Source organism: Macaca fascicularis, chromosome 13, assembly GCF_037993035.2.
Source record: "Macaca fascicularis isolate 582-1 chromosome 13, T2T-MFA8v1.1".
In the NCBI taxonomy this organism is placed as follows: Eukaryota; Metazoa; Chordata; class Mammalia; order Primates; family Cercopithecidae; genus Macaca; species Macaca fascicularis.
In genome coordinates, this window is record NC_088387.1 from 62,641,967 (window position 1) to 62,668,425 (window position 26,459).

Here is a 26,459-nt window from a genome sequence, read left to right on the forward strand (position 1 = left end):
TCTTATTATTTCAGATTTCCTTCTATTTTATTTTCTGAGGGTCTGAAATGATATCCCCCTTTTATGCTTGATATTGAAAATTGGTATATCCTCACTTTTTTCTTGGTCAGTCCATCCAGATATTTTTGAATTCTATTCATCTTTTCAAGGAACCAGCTTTTGGTTTCGTTTATTTTCTCTATTTCTTTTTCTTTTTATTAATTTCAGATATTTTTTATTGTTCCTTTTCTTTTTCTTGTGCTTTAATTTGTTTCTCTTTTTCTAGCTTATTTTATTTTATTTTATTTAGCACTCAATAATCTTTTAATGCAACAATGTACGAAGTGCATGCAATTACTACCTGCTCAATCTACACACTTAGTCTTAATGGAAGTTTACAAGAATTTCATTGACTGGGTTTTCTTCCTCCTTAACCAAGTTGAGAACACTGGTAGCCCCCTGAAGGTATAACCTCCCATTCTAGTCCCCTTAACTGACTGACTTAAACTTGATCCACTGATTGGCACCACGAACTTCAAAAGGTGGGTCGCTGGAGTAGATGCGGTAGCCCAGCTCCTCCAAAGGTGGCTCAGGATCGGCCGTGGCAAACTGGGCAGCATCCTCAATCTCCTTCTTCACTTCCACATCAATTTCCTTTAGTTCTTCCACACTGGCAAGATTGCTGTTCACCATTCTGTCCTTGAGAAGCATAATAGGGTCACTCTTACTTCTTACTTCCTGAATTTCTTCTCGTGTACGGTAACTGACTCCAGGATCACTCATACTGTGTCCGTGGTAACGATAAGTCTGCAGCTCCATCAGGATGGGCCCCTTCCCAGATCTACAATAGGCAGCAGCAAACCTTGTCGCCTCTCGGACGCACAGGATATCCATTCCATCCACTCTCAGCCCAGGAATGAAATCACCTCTCTTATAGTAATCAGTGCTGGCTGCTGCTCTCTCAAAAGATGTTCCCATTCCATAGCGATTATTCTCACAGATGAAAATACAAGGTAATTTCCACAAAGCTGCCATGTTGTAAGCTTCGAATATCTGGCCCTGGTTAGCAGCACCATCGCCGTATAAAGTCAGCAGACCTCATCTTTTCCATTATACTTACAGGCTAGAGCAATCCCAGGCCCAGGGGCACCTGCGCTTCCATGATGCCATTGCCCCCGTAGAAGTTCTTGGCATACATGTGCATCGATCCTCCTTTGCCTTTAGCACAACCTCCTTTTCGTCCTGTAAGCTCTGCGAGAATTTCTCGGACGGAAAGGCCCCGGGTGAAGGTAAAGCCGTGAGCCCGGTAGGCTGTTATGAGATGGTCTGTGGGGTTGATGCCAGCTTCCAGGCCCACACAGCAAGCTTCCTGACCATCACACAAGTGACAGAAAGCACGAATAATTTTCTGTTTATACAGCTGATCTGCTTTCAACTCCATTCGGCGCACAGTCTGCATCATCCTGTAGTATTTGAGCCCATCCTCCCTGGTGAGCACTGTTGTGACAGGAGGGCCTTCTTCCAGTCGGTGAAGGTCACATTTCTTAATTTCAAATGTAGCATCATTTGCAAAATTACGGGATGCTACCAGCACTCTGCTTGCCGGCTTCTGAGAAGCGCCGGACAACACGCGGGAGACGGCGGCGAGCATCTTCCTCATGAAGCACAGGCCCTGGCGGCAGCGGCCACTCCTCCTAGCTTCTTAAGTTGAAGACTTAGATCATTAGTTTGAGATCATTCTATATTTCTAGCATAAACATTTAATGCTATAGATTTTCCTCTAGGCACTATTTTAGCTTCATTCCGCAAATTTATCTTCATTCTCATCAATTTCATTCGGTTCAAAATACTTTATCGTCTACTCCAGACTTTTTCTTTAACCTGTGTCTGTTTAGAAGTATGCTATTTAATTTGCAAATATTTTGGTACTTTTCCAATAGCTTTTTAGTTTTGATTTCCACTATGATCGTATAAGATATTTTGTATTATTTCTATTTTTAAAATATGTTATAGTTTGCTATAAGAGCCATGATATAGCTCATCTAGGTTATTATTTATGTGGATTTAATAAGAATATGTATTAGCTGTTGCTAGATATAGCGTTCAACAAATATCAATTACGTAAAATTATTTGATAGTGTTGTTCAGATCTTGTATATCCGTGCTGGTCTCCTATCTACTTATTTGTTGATAATTCAAAGAAGAGTGCTAAAGTCTCCAAGTATATTCGTGAATTTGTCTATTTCTATTCCTTTAAGTCTTATTATTTATCCTTCTTTTGAGAATTTGTCATATTTTTCTAGTTATTTATTTTTCTAATAATTTTGGGTTATATCCTGGATATTTTAAATATTACCTTGAGAGACTCTGGGTGCCGTTAAAACCTTCTGTTGAATGTCAAATTTTTAATTTATCAAACCATCAACCCAGTTAGGTTAAAACTAAAAAATTATTTCTTGCCTTCTGTGTGTGGTATTTCCAATGTCAGCTATAGTTTCAAAGTCTTTGTCATATTGTTTTGGCTGTTTTGCACATATATCTCAGAGGTAATTCTGGGACTTGGGTGGTGGTTTATATTACAGTTCAATTCCCGAAGCCTTTACTATGCTGATTCATGTTAATGCCTATTACTCACACACACAGCTTAGGAGTGAGCCCAGGACTTGTGTCAGTTCGTATATAAAGTGGGGGTCATCTCCAGCTTTCTTCTTTCTGAGATTTCTCATAATACTCTCTAGTATCAGGGAGTTCTTTTCTCCTTAGAGTTTTTACTGCCTCATGTTCAGGTAAAGTATTTATCTCTATTATGGTCATTCTTCAAGTTTGGCTCTCTCTCTAGTTTGTCTGCTATTGCTAACTTTTCAGAGTTTTCAGATAGTTGCCTTTTAAATATTGTCCAGTTTTTAGTTGAAATCAGTGGGAGTGATAGGTATAATGGGCTTACTCTATTTCGGCCAGAATCGTGAAGTGTAAACCTGGGTTTCAATAAATTACAATAACATATTGCACTTATCAAATAGTTAATGACAGTCTGAGGATGTTTTTGTGACATGAATTGCTTAAAAAAAATGTATATGACATGTATCAAGAAGTTGGTCTTCAACATGATGTCTGTGTATGCTGACATTTAATAACTGTCTTAATGAAAGACTAGAGATGACTGCCACCTAGCAGGATGAATGAATGTATTTTTCATTATAAATAGGTCTTGATAATTAAAAGTAATCTACAAATAAATTAATAAAAATGTTTACATCACAGAAAACATTCTGTTAAAGGTTTAAGTATTAAGTTAATTTAAGAAAAAAGAAACCTAAAGTAGACTTTGACCTTCTCAGACACATATGTTATGTAAAATACATTTTATTTCAATTAAAGGCTATTTTCATTTTAATTGTCAATCATATCCTGGTAAACCTACACAATTATTGATCTTAATTGTGGAAGGCTTGAGATATTGATGATGCTGGATAATTTGTTTGCTTGCTGGCTTTGTAAGTGGTACCACCACGAAGCGGCACAATGTGCTTCTGACTTTGAAAGGTCACCACAGTTCTAGAATCTGTTGTTCAGCCTTATAAGCTTTAAATGTTTACATTATCAACACAGAAATAATGAATCCGTCTCTTGGGAACAGGGTTGCGTCAGCCAAGCTCAGAGTCTGATAAAGAAACCAGAATGATCAGTTTTCAATGAGAATAATAGCTGTCACAAGAATCAGAGTATTTCTAGTGGCTTGAATGACCCACCCTTTTCCTAAAGGCAGATCTAAAAAGGAACCACCACGATGAGAAGATGTGCAGTTATGCAGATGTGCAAGAGTATATTGACTTGAATATTTAGTAGTGGTATAGATAAATTCTTGCCCCCTTACCTAATAACTGTAAGATCTTGGGCACATCATTTTAACAATGTTGAGAGGGTGGTTTCTTGTTGTCCTTGAATTATTTAGAGATTAAAAAAGTGAGAAGTCCAGGATCTCACACTCTTAATCAAACAGTACAAATAATTGTGAGGAACAAATCCTACCACTGCTATAGTGAATTAACAGTATGCCCTCCATGTGAGCAATCAACTGCTAGCCATTTCCCTTCAAATATGAAACAAAAAAAGTGAGATATTTAGAAAAAAATTCGCTCTTCATTGTGCCCAACAACAAAGGAGACAGACCTTAGAAGAATGAAGCGTGGAAGACATAAAAAAGGAGGAAACACCAACCACCCCTCAACCCCGCCCCACAAATGTACACAAATAAACATGCAGATATAAACCATCATTAAACTCATACGGTTTGGTTTATGGTAGAGAGGGGGAGATTCCTGAATCTGGTATGAAACTGCTATTTCAGCCTGAACTGGACGATTTTAATAAGTAAAATTAACCAGCAAGGTTTAGAATCTGATTGATACATCATGAAAATACTTGCTACCTTTCAGAGTTGTGTTTGGGAAAATTAAACCAGTTCATGTTCATGCCTAAAAGAATTCTTAGTAAATGGCTACAATTTTCTAAGATGGGGAATAATTGTACGTTTTTTTTTTTGTTTGTTTTGTTTTGTTTTTAAATATGGTTAAGGTGATAAGTCAATCAGGCTGGGATTAAAAAGCCCTTAGCCAAGTGCACAGTGTGTAGTAAGCTGTTACAGTATCCTCCCGTGCTGAGAATGTAGGTCCACCCACACACCCAGGACAGTGCTTCCTTAGATACTGCCAATAATTGTTTCAGACTCTCTCTCACACTCTATGTCTAACAAGAACAGTTTCCATTCTGAGTGACATATTTTCCTTTATGTATGCTAGTATCTTCAAAATATGGTCCACTCATAGAGACTATCTGTTACCCTTAGGTTGATTTCATATAACCTCATTGTAAGTTGATTATATATTTTAAATCCAAGAAAACAACCTTTTAAAAATCTTTCTCTTTTAACCAGGTCTAAGTGAATGAAAAAACCAGGGTATGTCAGCATAATGATGGTGTATATAATAAGGGCTATAAATAAATCAAGCTTACAAAATACTTTACATTTGTACAAATAATCACAAGAAAAGAAGGTATGGTAAAAAACAAAATGTTACAGAAGTTCAGAGATGGAAGATATCACTTCTGGCCTCTGAGTTTCATAAATAAGTGACCTTTTGAATCAGATGTTAAAAGATGAGAAAGATTTTGCTAGGTAGAAATATGTATAAGTAAGACATTTCCTGCAAAGCAAGTGGCACAAAGCATAATAAAAATGGGAATGTTCAAGGACTGTTAAGGAGACAGAAACCAGATCAGTTAGGCATAGAGTACTTCTTGGTATTAAGTCTGGGACCAGATACATAAGGCCTTGAAAGCCAAGATGGGAAGTTTCCTTTTATTCGGAATTAAATTAAAGAACATTTAAAATTCGGGAGGAAATGTGGATATATATAGATAGAATGATAAAAGAAATTGACAACATGTTAATGTTTAGGAAGTCTACGTGAAGGTTATATAGGATATTTTTTGTAAAATTCTTGCAAGTTTTCTGTAAGTCTAAAATTGTTTCAAAAAGTTTCAAAAGCTACATTTGTTTTAAAACACAAAGCTTCAAGGAATACAGTAGCACCATGAGAGCAATGTTTTAGGATGGCTGCGCAGAGCACATTTTGTTGGTAGAAATTTGGCCGGGCGCGGTGGCTCACGCCTGTAATCCCAGCACTTTGGGAGGCCGAGGCGGGCGGATCACAAGGTCAGGAGATCGAGACCACGGTGAAACCCCATCTCTACTAAAAATACAAAAAATTAGCCGGGCGCGGTTGTGGGCGCCTGTAGTCCCAGCTACTCGGGAGGCTGAGGCAGGAGAATGGCGTGAACCCGGGAGGCGGAGCTTGCAGTGAGCCGAGATCGTGCCACTGCACTCCAGCCTGGGCGACAGAGCGAGACTCCGTCTCAAAAAAAAAAAAAAAAAGAAAGAAATTTGGAAAGCACCACATGGTTATTATGAGATCCTGAAGGTAAAGTCATTGTAGCCCCAACTAGGGTGAAGATGAAGAATAAGTAACAAATGTGAGAAATGTAAGACAGGAAGAACCAATAGGGTTTGGGGACGTATTTGATATATAATATGAAGGCAGAAAAATTTAAAAGGGCTGTGAAGAATCCCAGACAGATATGTTTATGGACTTTATGGTGATGATGGTTTCACAGATATAGATTTATTCCCAAACATATCAAATTGTACACATTATATTTGATATACTGAATTATACATATTGTAGGTAGCTTTTTACATGTCAATGGAATCTCAATAAACTCAATAAAGTGTTGTGTTTTTTTTTTTAAGACTACGATACATTCACACACCAAAACTGATTTTCAGGTAGGTGATTAAAATAATTGTAATAATCATGAAGAAAAGTAAAGGTCAAAGCAATTAATACATGTGACTTTATGTAAACTGAGTTTTAGGTGACTATGGGACATCTGAGTTGAACAGGAGGAGTATAAAAACTTTATGGCGTGGGTATTTATGGTATTAATGAGTATTTGCCAGAAACAGGGAAGTATTGTTAGAATAAAGAGAAGTGAGGACAGAACCTTGAAGACTGTCCATTTGATGGAGTAGAAGCACGGAACGTGACTGTGGTACTCAATGTCCTAAAAGGCCCTCAAGAATTCCTGTCTCCTGGTTTTCACACCTTCCTGTCATCTCCTCCCTTTGCACGCAGACAGGACATAGTAGTGGCTTATTTCTAGTTGATGGAAACAGCAAAAATGAGAAAATCTCACTTCCAAGAATAGGTCATAAGAGATTGTGTCTTCCATTTTTCTGGTATTCACTCTCTCTGCCTCTTCTCACATTATTGTCATGATGGAGAGGGACACTTGGCAAAGAAAAGAGGGCAGCCTCCAGCCAGCAGCCAGAGGAGAACTGAGACCGCTGTCCAACAGGTCCTGTAGAATTCAATTATCCCAACAACCACATGAGTGAGCTTGGAAACATCCTTCCCTAATTAAGCCTTCAGATAATGCCACAGATCCTGGGCAAATATCCTTTTTAAAACTTTGAGTTAAGTTTTTTTTTTAATTTTTAATTGACCAATAATAATTGTATATATTCATAGTATACCTAGTGATGTCTCTATACATATAATCTATATGATCAGATCAGATCAGGGTAATTAGTGTATCCATCATCTCAAATATTTATCTTTTTTGTGTGTTGGAAAAGTTCAATATCCTCCTCTTTTTTTTGTTTTGTTTTGTTTTGTTTGTTTGAGACAGTCTCACTCTCTCCCAGAGACTGGAGTACAATGGCATGATCTTGGCTAACTGCAACCTTTGTCTCCCAGGTTCAAGTGATTCTCATACCTCAGCCTTCTGAGTAGCTGAGATTACAGGCATGCGCCACCACATCCAGCTAATTTTTGTATTTTTAGTAGAGATGGGTTTTCACCATGTTGGCCAGACTGGTCTTGAACTCCTGACTTAAAGTAATCTGCCCGTCTCAGTCTCCCAAAGTTCTAGGATTACAGGCATGAGGCACCGTGCCCAGCCCAATATCCAAGCTCTAGCTTTTTGAAACTCTACATTGTTAACCATCATCATCCTACATTGATATAGGACACTAGAACTTATTTTTCCTGTCTATCTGTTACTGTGTATCCTTTAGCATCTTGATGGCAGTCTTGTAGAGTATTGGTTTTGAATTTGTTTGTAGAGTGTAGAGATCATGTCACAGAGGACCAGCAAAATCATGCCTCAATTGCTGAGCCATAGACACTATGAGATAATAAACATTGTTGTTTTAATCTGTTAAATTTTGGTGTCATTTGTTACATGATAGGTATCTTATGCCGACAGATATAGATCCTTTGAAGAAATAGGAACAGAAACAAGATTATGCAGTGTCGTAGAAAACAAAAGAGAGAGGAAACTTCAAGAGGAAGAGAGTCCTTCACAGGCTAACTGTGGCAGATAAGTTGCATAGGGCAGTGGCTATAAAAAGACCCCTTGAACTTGGAAGTAAAATTTGAAAAAGTCTTTGAGTGAGGGGCAATGGATAAAACATAGCTTTAGGTGGTGTGGATGGGGATGTTGGTCAAGAGCAGACTTATTTGGGGTTTCTGGCAGGAAAAAAAGGAAAAGAAATTTACAACAGTAGCTTTGATGGAGAATTATTATCTTTATAACATAAATTTCTAGGCTTATCTCTAGGACGAGGGCAAGTCTAAGGATCCTGAGAGGTATAGGAAGATGTGAAATTATTTATTGAGTAACTACTATGTATCCCTCACTCTTTTCAGTGCTAGAGATGCAGTAGCAGGAAAAAACAAAAGGTAAAGATCTTTGCCTCTCATAGTTTACATTAGAGTAGGAAGAGACAGAAAATGAAATAAGAAAAGCATAAAATTTCTTAGATGCTGATGTGTGTTATGGAAGAGAACTATTCTCAAGATTCAGCCTTATGAGGAGGAGAAATACCACTTTCTCCAAGAAATATGGTAAAAATGTCAGATGATACTAGAGAGACGCTCTAAAATGGAGGGAGGGGATAGGACAATTGAGCCATTTTGTAGAGAATGTGGCATTTTACTCTGCTTTTGCCTAATACTTGTCTTAGCATATGTTTTTAACACTTTACTGGGCTCCTACCTCTCTTGCTATATTTATGTAGGAATTGCAACATGTTGGAACATTAATTGTTGATGTACAATCTTCATCCCTTTATTATAGATGGCAATAAAATTCACAGTAACCAAGGTAGTACATTTTTCAATTACACATTATATTGTTTCATTAGCTGTCATACGTCACCTGCACCTACCTATCAACTAGCACATTTTACTTCATTATGTGCCTGCAGTCATCTTTTAGTGACAATCACTGTATCCTAAATTGTCATACAAGCCCTAATCTCAAGCAGCAATCTATGTTTCAGCTGCATTTTAGAGCACATTTATGTATATGATTTCAGCAAATGTAGTTGAGTGCAATAGAATTGATTTCATGTCCTCCCTTCCTCCCCACCCCATATTTGTATATGGTATATGTATTTTCATTATTGTTTCCAGAGTAACATCAAATGAGTAACATCAAACTTTTCACTATGAGTTGGGGGCTTTACATTTGTGGCCTTAACATAATGGCCCATAGTGTTTAAATAGGTTGCCCAAAGTCACAGAATATATCAAGGTCTTGGTCATGGTGTTTATAGGTTGGTTCTCTAGAGTAGTTAGCAATTTTAGAGACAGTAAGGCAGGCCTGGAAAGGGTCTGTGAACAAGTTCCCTAGAAAAGGGGATGATCTTTAGAAAAAGCAGATCCATTCAGCCTGAACTAAATTCTGCCTCATGAATCAAAGCCTATCATTTTCCTTCTTTTTCCTTTGGAGTTCTATTTGTGCAAGACCGTAGTGTCATTTCCAAGCTTTAATCAGAGATATACAAATACTCACAACTGCATTAATACCGTGTCTATTTGATGATGCAATATGTCTCTCCATCTGAATTCTCGCATGTGACGTGTGAACACTCACAGTCCCAAATTTGCTACCACTTTGCTATAGATGCCTGAAATCTAGAACCCCATAGAATCCCTGGCTTGAGACCTTGTCAGAGTTTCACTCTGAACTAGAGATGTAGTTTTCCATTCCACTTCAAGTAAACTCAAGCCTCAGTCCCCTTTTCTTTCAGTTCTTCCTTAGCTAGGTCTGGAAACCCTGATGAACTTCCTTCTGACTGCCTGGTGTTTTCTTAAAACAGACTTTCCCCACTCCTCCTTGGCCTGAAATATTCCAAAACAACATTCTGGGAATTCCCAGTTAGAGATTCTTCCTCACTTCTTATATAACCAGTGAAGCTACCAATGCCATTCAGGATGTGGCCAATTTTATATCCTCTCATTCCTTTCGATTTTTCCAGTTAAGCTAATTTAATCCCTTCCCCACCAACAACCCCTTTTCCCAAATCCATATTCATAGTCTTCTTAGTAGGAGGTAAAGGGCATTAAATCCTAAAGGTTTCTGCTAATTTTCCCCATTCCTCTTTTGCCAACAGGGGAAGGCTTGTGTTTCTGCTGGGTTTGCTAGTAATGGGATTTTTTTTTTCTTTTCCTTAACACAGTTCTATAATTAATGCATGTTTCTCTGATTCTACATTTATATTTAACACATTTTAAAAGGTACAAAATGCGTTTTAAAGGCGCTTCCCTATCCCTTGTGATTGTTGGAGCACAGAGGAGCCATGTAAGGATTATGAGAGGAACTCAAGAAGGAGGGGTGGGCTCCTGCCAGACTTCCCAGAGCAGAAGCCACGTGAAGGGGAAGTTCACTGACTTGGAAACTCTTGCACCACCTGCTGGTAATTTAGGAAAGCAATTAAATGCCAGACAGGGACTGACGTCCTCACTGTGGTATTTGGGAGCAACCACACTTTTGGGTATCATTTTATCATCAGAGTCTGGAGGGCTGACAGATGCAGAGCTTGCGCTGAAACTTATGGAAAACTTAGTTTTGGCATCTCACACTCCTGGAAAACTGGCTAGCTTAAAAAAGAACGCTTTCTCCTCTTTTCCTCAATCCACTCCAACTCAACCTCAGCCTTATGAGAGCTTAAGTTTTTGAACGCCTCTCTATTCACTCTACTCCGATGTTGCCTCCTTGGCAAGTTCCTGAGTGGGCTCTTTCTCTCCAACTCTTGGAGCTCATTTTCTAAGAATAATGTCTACTTTGTTGTCCATTGACAGTGCCCTGGGGCATTCACATGCAAAAAGACTTAGAGACCAGGATAATTTCTGTGGCCCACAAATCATGAAAGGGGATGCTCTGGGGAGAGAAAGGAAAGAGTGCATACTGAAGTGGCTTTTCTCCTTGGATCAAAAATGCCTTGAGCTGCATCACTTAACACCTTAATGGACACCCAATAGTTACTGCATTGATAAGGAAGCTACTAGAAACTACTTAGCACAGAATTATCACTCAATATGACTGACCGTCATTCAGTAACACTGAAACTAAGGGATCCAGGTAATTTCCGCAGCCAATAGTTCTTAGTCCTCCCAATACGTAGAAAGCACCTGGGGCTTGGCTTGTTAAATTGGTAGATTCCTGGGCGCTGTCCCAGGAATCCATTTTATGCCTCACATTTGGGCTCTGGAATCTGCACTTCTAAGAAAGCCTCTGAATGGTTCTGATACAGATGATGCTCAGACCACACTTTAAGGAACATCGAGAGAAGGCAGCAGAATAAAAGGTTTCATTTCCAAAAATTGTTTCTCCAATTAGGTCTTCTGTTCATTTATCCCACCCTCTTTACTATTGCTGCTTTGAAAGAAAATTAGATTATTGTTGGAAAATTAGAAAACACAGATGAATAAAAATGAAAACTTAAATCAAACTCATATCCAGAGAAATAACTCATGCTAAACTGTTAATTTTTTGTGTGTATTCTTAAAAAATTTATACACACACACATAATATAACATATTGGTGTATATGTCTATACTTTGTAGGTTGTTTAGTTCACTTAATAAATCATAAATATCTTTGCATTCTGGCCAATCCATAATATCTTCATCATAACTTTTAATGGTTATTCCATTAAACAGATGTATGGTTATCAGCCAGTGCCCTAGCATTGAATATTTAGATTTTCTCCCAATAATTCTATCTTATAAACAAACCCTGTGATGAACATTTCTGTACATATGCCTACTTGTTCAATCATTTCCTAAGGACAAATTCCTAGTAGCAGAATCGTTAAGTCAAAGGATAATAGATTTTAAGGTTTTGATAAATTGCCAAATGTCCCCAAGAAACGTTTCTTGATTTACTCTCTCAGCAGCACTTAATAAAAATGAGGAAACACCCCTTGCCAATCTGGATATTATAATTTAAAAAAAAAAAAACTATTCCCATATGCTTTGATAGAAAAATTGTTTTTATTGTTTTAATGTGCAGTTATTTGACTCAGAGAATGACTCTTTTCTTTCTTACCGTATGTTTGCCACCTAAGATTCTTACGTTATGAGCTGCTTTTTCATATGCTTTGTCCACTATATTTTTGAAACATTTGTCTTTGTCTTAGTAAGTAGGAAGAACTCTTTACACTAACACTTAACAGTTTGTTAACAACATTTTATGTTAACACTTTGTTCACTGCATATGTGCAAATATATTAAATATATTAACACTGTATTGGCTACATATTTGCAAATATTCCCAGACATTTTAAATAATTGTTGATAGTATTTTTAACTGGTTTGCTTTTATTGTTGTACAAGTATGATTGCCTTTTATAAGGCAAAAATGTATCAATATTTCTTTTAGAATTTCCATTCAATGTCATATGTGAAAAGACCTTTCCTGCTTCAAAATTATATAAATAATCACTCAAATTTTCTTCCAGTATTTTGTAGTTTATTTTTACACCTAGATCTTAGATTCATCTGAAATTTTTTGTGTGTGGAAGAATAACTTCATTTTTCATATTGTCAGCCTGTTGTCCAAATAGTTATCTCATTTTCTGTGAGAGAAAAGTTCTAAACAGCTATCTCAGTTACATACATATGCATGGTCTGGGAGAAATGAAATGAAGCAAAACATCTCTTGAGGAGGGTGCTCCCTGACACTAGCACCATGGAAAACTTGCTGTTGGAGTGGATTTTGGGGACTTCCTAATATATGTCACTTCTGGAGGAAGTCATCAGCCTTCCCTTCCCATTCCTTCTCACTATCTACAGATCTATAGGTTTCCAAAGGCTGTTGCATCTCAGATAAATTGACAAGTAAAAGGAGAAGATACGCATTGTGATTTAATATTAATATTTTATTTGTATACTCTGGTTCCCTTCCATTCTCTGCCAGTGTTTTCTGCACCTCACAACTATAACGTGGTAAAGTGAAATGAGCATCAGCTGTGAGAGTACACATGTGTATTTCAACCCTGGCTCTGCCATGAACTCACCTCTCTCAATCTTTTGTAAAATGGAGTGTATGCATTCATCTGCTTTGGCTGGTATAACGAAATACCATAGACTAGGTGGCTTAAACAACAGAAATTTATTTTCTCCCGGTTCTGTCTTCTGGAATTCCAAGATCAAGGTGCTAGCAGAATTGGTTTCTGGTGAGGCCTCTGTCTTTGGCCTGCAAATGGCCTTTCTTCTATATGTATGCAGAGAGAGAGAGAGAGAGAGAGAGAGAGAGAGAGAGAGAGAGAGAGAGAGAGAGGAGAGAGCTCTGTTGTCTCTTCTTTTTCATGTAAAGACACCAGTTCTTCTGAACTGGAGCCCTACCCTATGACCTCATTTAACCTTAACTGCCTCTTTAAAGGCTCTGTCTCCAAATGCAGTCACAGTAGGGGTTAGGGCTTCAACCCACAAATTTTGGAGGGACACAATTCAGCCCATAACAATATGGTATCTAGATCTCATACAGATTTAAACACTATGAACACCATTTCAAATAAATGTCAATGACTTTGGGAAAAGGAGCCTGAAAAATGCAGATTGCATTTCCATTGAAGTCAGCCAATTTGTATGGAAGTCAGCCCAGGGCTGTGCTTGGAGCCCTGTTTGTTCAAGAGTAGTATGTAAGCAAAGTCCCTGCTCTTCAATGGCATAGCCTCTCATTCATTGCTGAGGAGGTGAGGCCAACCTCTGAAACAATAAGAGAATAGTACACAACCCAATATCATTAAGGGCAAGTTGTGGGCTTCAAAAAATGCTCCTACTTAATCAGATAATAATGCATCTTTAGAGTTCAAACACTAAAGTTGTGCTGAGACCATTTTCTGGGTTTTTACCACCTTCGGAGGCAAAGCAGAAAGTAGCATCAAATTTCTCCTGCAAAAACTTCTTTGTTTGAGTGTTAACTTGTTCTGAATGGAAGCAGGTAACCCTGTTCTGAGCTGAAAAAATCAAACTTTACTTGATGCATGGACAGAGAAGCCCAGTAGAGTTTGATCCAGACACATTTAGGTACATTACCTTCAAAGAGTCCTTCTAGAGACTACAGGAGTTGCTGGAATTTTGGATCAAAGGGAGACAGGAAATAGCATCTGTATTTTTTTTTCCTGAAAATGATTGTTATTTCAGAAAACGGAAGCATGTTTGGGCTGAGAGGGCAGGTTCCCAGTTGTCTGAACCAGTCATTCCTACCAGGCTTCCCACTTCTGCAAAGAAGAGAGAGGGTGAGTTTACAGGAAGAGGGTGCAGTCCTTTTCAAAGACAAGTAATGGCATTAGTGTTCAAAAAGCAGATAATCGCAGTTACCAAACTGGTGAGAAGCCAGGCAAATCCAGCAGGGGTGGAAGGAGGGAACGGGTGGGGCTGCAGATCCTGCTAACAAGGAGTGCACCATGGCTAGCAATGAGTCAAGCTCACCTGTTATCGCCTGACATCACTCCCTTTCCTCAGCTCCCTCTCCCCTTGCTTGGAAAGCAGATTGCTAAATACCTGACTGTAAGCCCCACAGGTGGAGCTACCTGAAGTGGTTTAACCCACTGCAAGTGTTGTACCAATCAGTCAACAATTCCCATGGCTGCCTTTGTGAGAAGCCTCTCTCTTAAGCCTCTGGTTTAAGAATTTAGAGTAATCATGTAAAAATGATACCCCTGTGCTCCATGATCCGCTGAATCTCACTAATGCCGGATCCCAGAAGAGGGCTTATTAATGGTGAGACGCAGTGCCTCTCTCTCGGCTCATGTTTCACACAGATCTCTCTTATGGCTTCAGCTGTAAACCTCACTGCTGATAAAGAGAATATAATGAACCTCGCTGCTCCATGAGAATGAAATCTAGGGCCATGCAGTAGTTACCTGCTCTACCTTCTGGCACTAGGGTAGGCATGAGAGGTGAGCTTCGTGGCTGTGGGAAATAAAGGCATAAGGCCACCTCCCTTACCTCTCAGGGTTTTCTCTGTCATGGTGAAAGAGGCTGCATTTAAAGATCATGATACGGGACTAGAGAGATGCTATAATTTCTCAAATAGTTCCTCCATAATATTGTCAATTCCCTACTACTAACTAGATAAAGGACTCCTCATTTTTGTGCTCTTTCAATAACAAAAACATAAATAAAACCTTGGGATCTCTGGATCCTATGAACTAGATCATTCCACGACGTTTAGGGACCCAAGATTTATCCCACCTTGTTCTGACAGTGACCACTGGGCCCTTGATTTATCTGATGGAAGTCTGTAGTGAGTGCCAAGCATAACCCAACAATTGCCTCCCTAGGCCCCATCATTCCCCAGCTTTTTCCATCCACCAAGTGGCAAGAGAAAATGACAGATCCTGTCTTAGAGTAGAAACCATTTCTAGAATACAGCTCTAAGATACTGGTTGGTACACACTACTACAAAGCCCATTTCCAAATGTAGAATTTCACAGTTAAAATAGCCTGATTCTGTATCAAGGTTTATCTCTTCCCAAACATTCACACCCAATATATCCTTTACTGCTCACACAGTTGAGAAAGGGGCTGAGAGAGTCATGTTTTGGATATGATGAAACAGAGGCGTGCAGATGTAAGGTCACTTGCTAAAGCCATATCAAAGTTTAGGTGTGGAATACAGACTAGAATGCAGATTTAAGGCTTCCAGCAAAGGGCACTTCTAAACATGCCATTTCTCTGAAACTAAGAGGTTACTTTATCAGATTATGCATTGAAAACTTTTTTTTTTTTTTTAGATTACTTTTTGGCTTTCTAAAGGGATTAATTATTTCGACCATATAGTTCCCAAGCAAGACATTTTTTGTCTTACTTTGTTCTGGTAGTACAGGGTGACAGGTGAAGTTTAACCAGTCAGTGCCCAAGTAGACAGATTCTGGGGTGAAGCATTGTGCGTGCCTTCTCACAGGATCTATGGCTCAGGCCTTGGTTACTCTGGAGTGAAGCCAGGGGCTTTACTTCTGGAGATAACACCTCCAGGGATTAGGTCATTCTGCAAGAATGTTCTGGTGTCATTTAACGCATGTTCAGTCAAAGATGCAATAACATCATTGAAAAAAGCACCCTTCTGGATGGAATGAGGAAAGCAAACGGTGAACCCCTGATTCTGAAAAACTAGTCAGGACTCCTGATTTTCAGACAGGTCCTCCTGCCAGTGTGTCTTTTCTAGAAAGATATGTGGATGCAAATACATAAATACATGCGGATAACATTCATTGACACTTTGTCATAAAAACAAATCTCTTGGCAGGACCCCATCAGATAACTACTCCTGCCCCATCTGAGCTGACAGTGCCTTTTAAATGTACTTTTCACTTACTAAACCTTAAAAAAAAAAGCACCTCATTTGACTTACTGCTTATTGAATAAAGGATTAGTATTATTTCCCTTCCTCCAGTGAACTTTCTTGCACTTTATTCTCAATAGATTGTATGTCTTTGTGTTTCTCTGCCAAGATGTCACTGCTGAAAAAATCACAGGCCTTAATGCTGCCCAGTTCATGCCGTGATAACTTTTTATTCAGAATTGCTTGAGGTCATCTCAATGGGAGTAATGGGTAAGAATGAGAATTTACCCCCAACTTGAATTAAAATAACTTTCAAGCACTTCCTAGAGTAGGAACAAAGATGAAAGGGGCCCCAAATTATGGGAGTATTTGAAATAACAAGACAAGGGTGTCCTTTGAAATATACTCAGCCACATTTGTTTGCCTTTAAGTCAGATCACCTTAACCAAGGACATCGGGTGACAAGAACAAATGGTTAATGATTGTGGAAGGAACCTGGCCAACTGGCTTTTCTTTCTCTCTTTTTCTTTTACTTATCTTTTCATATTATTATTATTATTTTAACTTAGGCTAGAATGCCCAGTAGGAGTGCAGACTGGAGGATCGGCTGTCTTTTGAACTGGAGACATCACAGGAAACTGGGGAGGCTCCAAATTGCTAACCTGAGGCCGGAGCAAAAACTTTTTCGTCGAAGGGACTGCTTTTTTTATTTCCCCTTCAACGGATGGCATCCCAAGTCCTGCTGGATTGCATCTGTCTTTGTTCCTGCAGCCAAGCCTTATAGCTGGCTCACACTCTGCCACGCTCATAACCTCACACTAGAAAGGATATTACAAAGAGGGGCAAACACCCTAGAGGGTTCCCCTTTATCAGAACCTTCCCTGTCAGTGGGCTCCTCATTTCCCGAGCCCTCGTCTGATTATTAGTGTACTGACGGAATAAAAATAACCTCATATTCCTACATGAATCATAAATAAAATCCTTTTATTTCATCAAAGAGGTTGGCAGGTTTATAGTCTTTTGCAATGCAGGCACGATGTGAATGACATACCTTTAATTTTGCTGACAAGCTCATCCGGGTTCAAATGAAAAAAGAGTGAGAAGTGGGTGACTTGGAGAACAGTTGTGCAGGAGCTTTTTGGGGAGGATAAATATTTCACCTTGCCACTGTAATCAGGGAACCAACCGATCTTGGTAATGAACTCTTCAATTATAGCCCACTTCTGACTCTTCAAAACTGCCTAAGCAACAATACCACAGTGATTATTGCTGACGTTACAGATAGGAGCTACCTGCAAAGAAAGAAAAAAGGAGAAGGGAAATGATGGTGTGGTAGGAAGAGAAAGCCATTGAAACTTTATATCACTAAATCTTCTGATAAGAAAATGCTATGGAGCCAGCCAAAGGGAAAAATACATTCACCCCACCCCCTCCACTCTTGTTCATTCCCTGACCTACTAAACTATCTTGATGACTCCATGAATGCTCCAAATTTCTATGAATCTAGGCATGAGCTCCCCAGATCAGATAACCCAGCAATTAAGACTCTGTAGTTCGTACACCATGCCCATTTGCCATTGATTTCTATTAAGTATGATTCTGGAGTCCCTTCTTTTAAAGGAAGACCAGCATGGATAATGGGCTGGGTACTGCCTTTGGTCCAAGTGTTTCCTGTCTTCCTATTTGGAGGAGGAAAGAATCAAAAGATAGAAAGAAACACTAGATGCTGGGCTCATAAATTATTTACCTTAATTTTTCGAGGAAAGAAAATTGGAAATTTGTAAACAACATTTATCAACATAGCCTTATAGGTCAGGATTTTACATAGAAAAACACAAAGGGAAAAATTGGAAGATTTAAAAGAGTTAATTTCTGGAAAAGGAAAGATGCCTGACTTTATGATGAGACTCTTCTGTTGAGCCAGTCTAAGAGAGCTTAGCCCTAAGAAATGAGCTTTTGTAATAGATACCCTGGGGGCTCACAACTTAGCTTGGGATTTGTTTTACTGGTAAATTTAGTTTTCTTCCATTATTCAAAACATTCTATCAGGAGAGACAGTTGCGAGAAGTGATCTCCAGGCCTCATCTTATAAGAAATGGGCCATACTTTGCCAGGCATGAGTCTCTTTTTACTACAGCTAAGCAGAATGGAAGAGAAACTATACTGCTCTCTCTTCAACTGAACTAAAACCTTTTTGAGGACAAAAGCCATATTTTATTCTAATTGTGTAGCTTCCACAGAACATAAAATGGTGTAAGTCTTGGGTTATCTAGATGAGTTAAGAAACAGGACAAAGGCTATTCAAGGAGCCACTGGATATCAAAGTGACTCTGTCTGTCCTACAGTCTTGAGATTAAACCTTCTGCGTCTAAACAATCTATGATTCTTTAGATCCACATAGATGAGATGGCTTGTTTACTTCATGGATCCCTTGATTTTTAAGCAGCTGATACTTGTGATTTGAAAAAAAAAAAAAAAAGTCTTAGGAAGGTTCTGTTGTGCTAGTTTTATGGCTGAGGATACTGTGGCTCAAAGAGGTTAAATATCATGCCAAAGACATACAGAGGATGTCCCTAGTCATGATCCAAATGCTAAAGAAAAGAGTGTTGATCTTGAGGCTAACTTATGGTTTAAAAGGCCTATTCCACACTCCTGAGTTTTAACAATGAAGTATGCAGGAAAGAGATACTAATTGTACTTCTAGGAAAAGGGTTTCGTGGTAGCCTGTAGGAGCTAAAAAGACACCTGTAAGCAACAATGACATTGCACTGCTCTTATTCCACTAGGTGAGCACACAGATGCCTAACCCCATGGCCAAGAAAACCTGGCCTGTGATAGCTGTCCAGGATCTGTCACAGCTGCCATGTATGGTCCTCTCAAGCTAAGCGAGAAAACATCAGCTGGGCTCAGGAGGGAGTGCCCAGCCTGAGACCACCTGGGGCACTGGGCACTCTCACAAACTACCCTAAGAGGGGAGGGGGAAGTAAATGTGAACACTCAGATGTTCAGCAACAGGCTTTAATCAGAACCTGCTGGGAGGTTCTGCTGAGCCAGAACATTTCTGGCACATTTATGGCCATAAATGGAATAAAACATTAATTTAAAAGTACTAACCTCACATGCAAAACCATGCATGTCTTGTTACCAAGCAAATGCCATGGAGAGTATAGGCACGATGAAGACAAACTAGAGATAGAGTCTGAAACAGGAACTGGAGAGGTTCACATACAGCAAGTCTTTCTTCTACAACCACACATTTGGCAAGTGAATGAGAACTTTGTTATTCACCAGGCACTGTACTAGATGCATCGTGTCTGTAATTATCACTACCCCTTACAACAACACTATGAGGAAAGTGTGTTAGTCAGGATCCAAGCAGGAAACCTCTAAATATTTATAACAGGGAAGATTAGATACAGATTAGATTAGAATTGGTAATCCAGAGAATTTAAGACAGTGAATGGTTAACACAGGCGATATAAGACTGAGAAGCCAAACCGGGAATGGCGAGGCACTCTCATATTGGCAGGAAAGGGAAGGAAGTGGAATTCCTAGAGCCCAGAGAGAACCACAGAGGAAAGACAGTTACTTCTGAAAACGCCATGCAAGGCAGTGAGACCAAGAGGGAAATCTCTCATTCCGTTGCCCTCCATACCACCCACCCCAGTGCCTCTCATTGGCCAGAAAACAGAGAAATACTTTTTGTAGGGTCTGTATCCTGAAATATAGAGCAGAGCAGAGAAAAGGCAGAAAACAGATGTGAGAACAGGCAGACCAAGGACAAGCGCTGGTGTATCATGATGCCCACACTACACAAGTAGAAACTGAGTCTCAGACAGGCTGTGTGGTTTACCCAAGGACACCTAACAAGACACTGAAGGATAAAGATTTCAGCCCAGTATTTGCCAGGCACTGTCCTATATGCTTCCAGTCTGTAATTATCACTACTTCTTACATCAGCACTGGGAAAAAGTCTCAGTAGTCCATACCTTTTCCATGACATGATTTCTTTTCTGTGTGCTAGGCTGGGCAACAAGAGGAAAGGTCCCCAAGCACCTGGGATGCCCCTGACTTCCAGGATCAGACTGAACCCCTGGCCTGTTCCAACCCTGCCCAGGGATAAAACATTCATCATTAATCCTTGGCAATAAGCAGATTGCTGTTTACTGTGGTTGGCTCAACAGTGATCTAATGGTGTTTTACTGAATGTCCTGGGATTTAGACTTCTATAGTTCACTTTGCTCTCTCGATTCTTGTTCTTGTACTTGCAGCTTTGACTTCAGGGTCTGGCTTGTCCCATAGGTCTGGACTGTATTCACACTCTGAAGCCTATGGAGCAGAGACTATGGCACCCATTATATTTGATCAATTAATGAATACTATGCTGGTTGACATTGGCTAACTCCATGTCTCCTGACTTTGATCTTAACCGTGTGGATGTTCTCTGCGGGTAACACACTTAGATCTTGTTTGCGTCCACCTTCAGCCTCTTCCTGGCCCCCTATGTTAAACATGTCTCCAATCCCCGTTCCAGGTTCTATTCCTGGTTCTTGATAAAATAAGCAGTTTTCAAATCATGATATTCCAGAAAAATACCATTTTTCCAGGCTAAATTTTTAAGATTGAAGAATTGCCTAAAATCAGCCACTTTCTGTCTCTGTAGAACCTTACACTACACCTTGAATTAATTTTGCATCAGGTAACTGTTGTCAGATTGCTGGTATGCATAGTTTCCCCATTGTTTAAAGAAAAAACTTCTTTAAAAGCTTACATGCACTCTCTAAAATTGTTTTTTTATGAATATAATAAATTTGCTAAGAAGAAGGCATGTGTTGCTATTCGAGAGAGACAGAAAGAGAGAAATGGAAAGGAAGAGAAAAAAAATCTGATGAAACCATAGAGAAAGACAAAATCAACTCTATTGAATTCTAGATTGCCATCTTGTCAGGATTTTTGCAAGATTCCTTTGCCACTCTTTTAATTTTCATTACTTTCCATTTTCTTTGAATAAGCATAGAAGCAGGTTCTAATTTTACCAGAGGCTTTTCATCAAATCAGACTTTTTATTCTCCCTAGGTTATCCTAGTCACAAAAACATCTCTCTCTTTTCAAAGCTTGCATAATATTAGCTAACTCTAGTGGGGTACAGCTTCTTGAACCCACACAGTTAAGATGCAAACATTATTCTTTAACCTGACTTCAGTTCTCTTTCATCACAGAGACTGACATTCTTAGAAGCCAGCATCTTCACAGAACCTCTGAGGTTTATGAAAAATTTCCTTAATCACTGGCTGTGCAGACATGAACTTTTTGAACTTAAAGCAAGTCATATCTCTGTTCAGTGTTTTGAGGAATCTCAGATGCTCGACTCTCCTATTTTTAACCTGGTTATAATGAAGACTTTTCTATATCCAAAGGAATCTTGTCCCAGCCAGGACTTGCCACTCCTTTCCTCTGGCACCATGGTGAAATAACAGGTCACCACTTCTCACTAGGGCCATTGGGAGCACGTAATTGTATTGGTGCAAACTGGTGGGAGGTTTTTGTGGAGGACCAAATACCAAAGAGCAGAGTGATGTAAATTCACAGACTTGGTGTCACCATCTTCTATGTCAAAATATACCCTAGGGGACTTGTGTCATTACCTTAACCCCAAATCTAATGGTGAAGACAAAAGGGCTGCCAGGACATATTGAGGCCTCTTTGCTCACTGACAGGTGTGATTTCTAAGACTTTCCCTTTTTCAGTGATGAACAAATCTGCTTTCTTGTAGTTTCCTTGAGGGATGAGAATAGGTTTGTATTTAGACTTCTGCAGAATATAAACATAGTTGGACATTTAGAGGCTGTTGGCTTATACTCCATTGTTACTCTTTTAAAACACAGGTTGCAGAGCATCTATGAAACAAAGCTATTAATTGATGCATATCCATTGAGCATTTGCATTACGTTAACACTGGTGGCTTCTAAAGAGATCCTATGCATAGTTCTTATTATCAAGGTGTTTACTGAATAGTATCAATGGAGATCTAATGGACCCGCCATCTGACAGACAAGCTCTATTCCAGGTTGGATGCTTGCTAGCTTTGTTGCTCTAGGTCTTTCAGGGATTTTTTTTTTTTTCTTGGAACTTGGTTTTCTCACCTGAAAATGTACTACTGATGCATGAGGTATTTGGAAGACTTTATTAAGATGATATAAAAAAGCATTTCTCACAATGACTGACATATATTAGGCCTTCAATAAATATCTGAGAAAACTTGATGTGCAGGCATGAAAATACAGTGTTTCCTGACCAGCTCTGTTAATGCTGAGGGCCAATGTAGGGGTTTGGCTTATAATGTCTTTGAGAGTTCAGAGCAGAAAGAAAATGTGATTAGCTATGATGATCAAGAAAGTTTTCAAGGGGATGAAGTAGAACCTTGCCAAAAGGTGGGATTTTAAGAAAGGCAGATATAAAGAAAGGGGCAATCCAGGAATTTCATTCTCCCAGTGACCCAGGCAAAAATGAAAAAGTGGAAATGCCAGTTGAATTTGAGCAACAGTGAGGAAGTGGTTGGCTGGGTCAGGGAGCGAGAAGGGGACCTGTGAACCTGAGTCTAGAAAGGTGGTGGCGACCAAGCTAACATCCTTTTTCTTTAAGGCAGAAGAGAGACTAGAGTTTTGGGACTTGGGTGCATGGTAAATTGATCATAGGAGACATGCAGGAAGACAAATCAGAAGTGTTAATCCAAAGAGCTTAGAGACAGACAGGCAGGTGGAGTACCACTGGAAGAGTGAGGGTGTCATGACATGAATGGAGCGACAGGGAATAGAAAAGAATATATGGTCATGTGATACTCAGAAAAATGGGTAAACCTTAGGTTCTGATTAAATAGGAGTAAAAAGGAAAAAGAAAAGGCTCACAGTTAATTCTGACTCTTTGTTTTTGCATAACAGGGAACTAGTAGCCACTTTAACATGAATAGGAATGTAAGGAGGAAGAGCTGACTTTGTAAAGGAGAAGACACATAGAAAAATAGCTGGTACTTTACCCATCATTTACTTTCAGGTGTCCCTTAAGGGTCTAGAATGAAGTGAGAAACACTTCAGCTTCAGTGAATTCCAACTGGATTGTATAACATATTTTGAATATGAAGCATAATGTAGCATCTTTTCTACCCATGGCAGGGAGGGCTTTTTGCCAAGCAATGCTGGAACAGCACATCTATTTTGCTGGGCTGAGTCACTGTGCCATCAGAAGCGGTTCTAATCTCAGCTCTGTATGATGGTTGTGGAAAAGTTTACTTCCATTTTTTCCTGCATCTCAGAATTTTTTTTTTTCTCTCTCTAAAAGGAATATAATGACATCAACTTGTCCTCCACTGCCACCACAACACATTTAGCAAGAAGTTTGCATATTTACTGAGAATGTATTCAGGGCTCCTTTCTGGGTTGCCCCTTCCCAGTGTTCCCAGAGGGCACTGTTGATGCCTTTGTGGCAGGAAGCATCACTGAGCTGGGCAAATTTTATTGATGTGTCTGTCTCCCCCGGGAGACTATGAGCTTTCCAAGTCTGAGACTAGACTTCTTCTTCAAAATAATCCTCTTGTTTAGCACATGGAAAGTGAAAGAATGAATTAACAAGTAAAATGTGTATCTCGTGTGTCTGTGGGATGGGCACTTCCTTGGTTTAAAAAAGTCTGGCTTCTCTTTGATGGGCTCAGCTCCTCTGTGAAAGAAGCAAGAGGCATCTGGAAATGATTGACTCCTCCTGATATTTTCTTGATTCTTAATTGCAAATATGGTAGCTTCTCAGTTAAGGGAAAGGATGTAACATTGGTGAATTTCAGTAATACCCTCACTAAAGGCCAAGCTCAAGAAATTGGACTTGAGCTAGAGGAGTAGCAAGTTAAGTACTAATGACATCCAAAGGCTAAGTCAACATGCCCAGAATGTCAAAGCACTTAATGCATTACATATCTTCTTCTAATGACACTTGCATCTACATGACAGGGACATTGGGGCATTTGTGAAAAACTCAAATATATATTTTCCAAGTGGTTGCATATGTTTGTTGAATATAATGATGTGTGGACTTTTGTAGAGTGGAAATGAGTGGGAAGAAGAGAAATGGAGGGATCACATAAACATGTCTTGGTCATTCATTTTGAAAAACACAAGATTCAAGACTAGTATTTTTATACACCACCTTGTTTCTTGTTTTTGCTTTAGATTAAGACTGGTATTTAACAATGAATTAATGTACTAATTGTTTTAACTTTCTCAATGTTCAGTACTTTGTTCTTGTATTTCTTAGGCAAGTACTTGGAATGAACTAGAAATTTTGTAACATGGTGGAAAGAAAATTAGTAATAACACATATTTTGCTGCCTTCTTTTCTATTTGATGTTGGTTCAGACAAAGATAATTTACAAATTGGACAATGAAACCAAATTCAATATTTGTGAGTTGAAGCCTGAAGAAGATAATAATTGCATCATAAAATACCTAAAACATCTCAAAATTCCCAAGGCTGTAGAAAGCAGCAGCTTATAAAACTCAAACTTGTGATCTCTTATTAATTCTGCTTTATGTTTTAACTATAAATATAAATATATTAATTACAGAAATTACAATGAGACTCGCAGAAAGCCAACAATAACATTAGTTAGCATTATTTTAATGCTTCATTTTATTGGCACTATTTTCGGAATTCAGGTCCTGATTCTTGTGTACCTGTTTCATATCAACATTAAGGATTCTCTCCCAGCAAATTTTTACATGAAATCCCATTTTCAGGTAGCTGCAGTCTTTGGAGAAAGGACCTCAAAGATATTTTAAATCCTTAAGTGAATACTGAGCCAAGGCTCTGTTTCTCTCCACCCCACCGCCAACCTTGACACTAAAGCATATTCAGAAGGAACATATTAGCAAATTGGGAATGGTATGATGTGTCAGAATTTTTTACTTTCCCTGTCTAATTGTTGGTTTAGGAGTACAGAAAGAACAGTCCAGGAGAAGAACAATAATAAACAGTGAAGATACTCCCCACGCTGCCTGGGACCTGATACTGAGAACTGAATGCAGTGATTAATCCACTTTTGTGGATATCCTATTTGATCCTGTGCTATATATTTTGGGATATTGAGGACTTACAGCATACAAGGCCAAGAAAGCATGTGTAATCCATAAACAATTAACTGCGGCACATAAGAGTACATGATTGTTGCCTTACAAGTCTTCAAATTGCTATAGCTGTTTATATTGGAACTTATATCAGCCAGATTTCAATGGATACACAGAAAATTCTCAAAATATTTTAAGCAAAAGGAATTTAATACAGGGAATTGGGTTCTTAAAAATTGGTGGAAGAATTGGGAGCTGAGGTTCTAGGCTGAGCTGTCAGGAATATCTCCTAGAATGACTTGGACCCTCTAAAGGAGCTATTCCCTCTAAGACTGCCAGTGGAGCTGGAAGGGGGACTGGAATTAAGTAGCTGGTACTTCCACTATTACCATCCTAAGTGCCTCTCAGCACATTTAGGAAACCGAAAAATTGATCAGGAGTGCCACCATAGAAGACCCTCATCTCCTCAGAACATTGTCCCCTTGTGGAAACAGCCAAAGGGGCAAGGAGGTAGCCTCCACCTCATTCCACCGTTCAAAGTCATGTAGGTATAAATATGGCTAAATTTAATTCACATTAAACTCTAGCTGCAAGGAAACTGGGAAAATAGTTTTAGTTTTCTAATCTCTTCAATTAGAGGAAAGATCGAACGAAGACTGAGTGGGTCAATCATCTGTATTGATTGGAAACTAGCATCTATTTGCAGCCTTCTATGTTTAGACAATGTCCCAGAAACTTTAACTGCAGTACTTTAATTTATTTTATTTAATTAGAGATGGTGTTTGACTTAAGCTTAGGAGGACGAGTAGATGATTTATGATGAAGACGTTTAGAATAGAGCAAGTAGGATAAATCAGCATAGGAGGAAGTATTGCTGCCCCAAACACAGAGGCATGGAAGGGAAGGATATATTTGGAGGTGGGGTTGCAGCTTCTGAGGCCAGGGCCAGGTCAGAGAAGAGCAATTTGGGTGCATTAGCAGTGATGGAGGTTGGGGTACAAGACTTCTCTTACAAATATCAAACCCAGCAGGAGGCTTAGAGGGACTAAGTGTAGAACATCCATCTGTCCATCATTGCAAAAAGTTGCTTCTCCATCAAGCTCCAGCTCAAGGCTTTTGTAATCAAAATTTTGCCAATAACTTGACAAGATCATCTTCTCTAACCTTTTA

General features: G+C 39.1%; 1 pseudogene; it reads right to left on the reverse strand.

The window, feature by feature from the left end:
* Window positions 1-269: 269 nt before the first annotated feature.
* Window positions 270-1,656, reverse strand: LOC102122039 (pyruvate dehydrogenase E1 component subunit alpha, somatic form, mitochondrial pseudogene; annotated as a pseudogene).
* Window positions 1,657-26,459: the final 24,803 nt, after the last annotated feature.